A 392-nucleotide genomic window follows, 5' to 3' on the forward strand; every position below is an offset into this window, starting at 1 on the left:
CCACTTTCCCCAAGAAGTACTGAGCTTCTAACTGAGCTGGGGTCCCAAACAGGAAGTTTGGACCCACTTTCCCCAAGAGGTCGTTTGAGCTCCACATCAAGAAAAGGTTTCATCAGCACCGCAGCTCGTTCAAGTACGGCAGGAAAACTGAGTGGCAGTCAACTTTTCCATTCACCATGGAACAACCGCAGTCTGAGTAACCCAGTCCACCCATCACCCAACAAGACAATCTCAAGTGCAATCCTCACAGTCTGGATTCCGTAAAGGAAACCCTTTCCTGGAGAAGTGAGTCTGCATCCTTTTCCTCCTATGCAAAACCAAAAATTCTAATTTCCCACTGAGCCTGAACTAACCGCAGTGTCTTCCCCTCACCTTTCAGTCCCTGTTGAGCA

Source organism: Cyprinodon variegatus, unplaced genomic scaffold (assembly GCF_000732505.1).
Source record: "Cyprinodon variegatus isolate N-32 unplaced genomic scaffold, C_variegatus-1.0 Scaffold351, whole genome shotgun sequence".
NCBI classification, from domain to species: domain Eukaryota; kingdom Metazoa; phylum Chordata; class Actinopteri; order Cyprinodontiformes; family Cyprinodontidae; genus Cyprinodon; species Cyprinodon variegatus.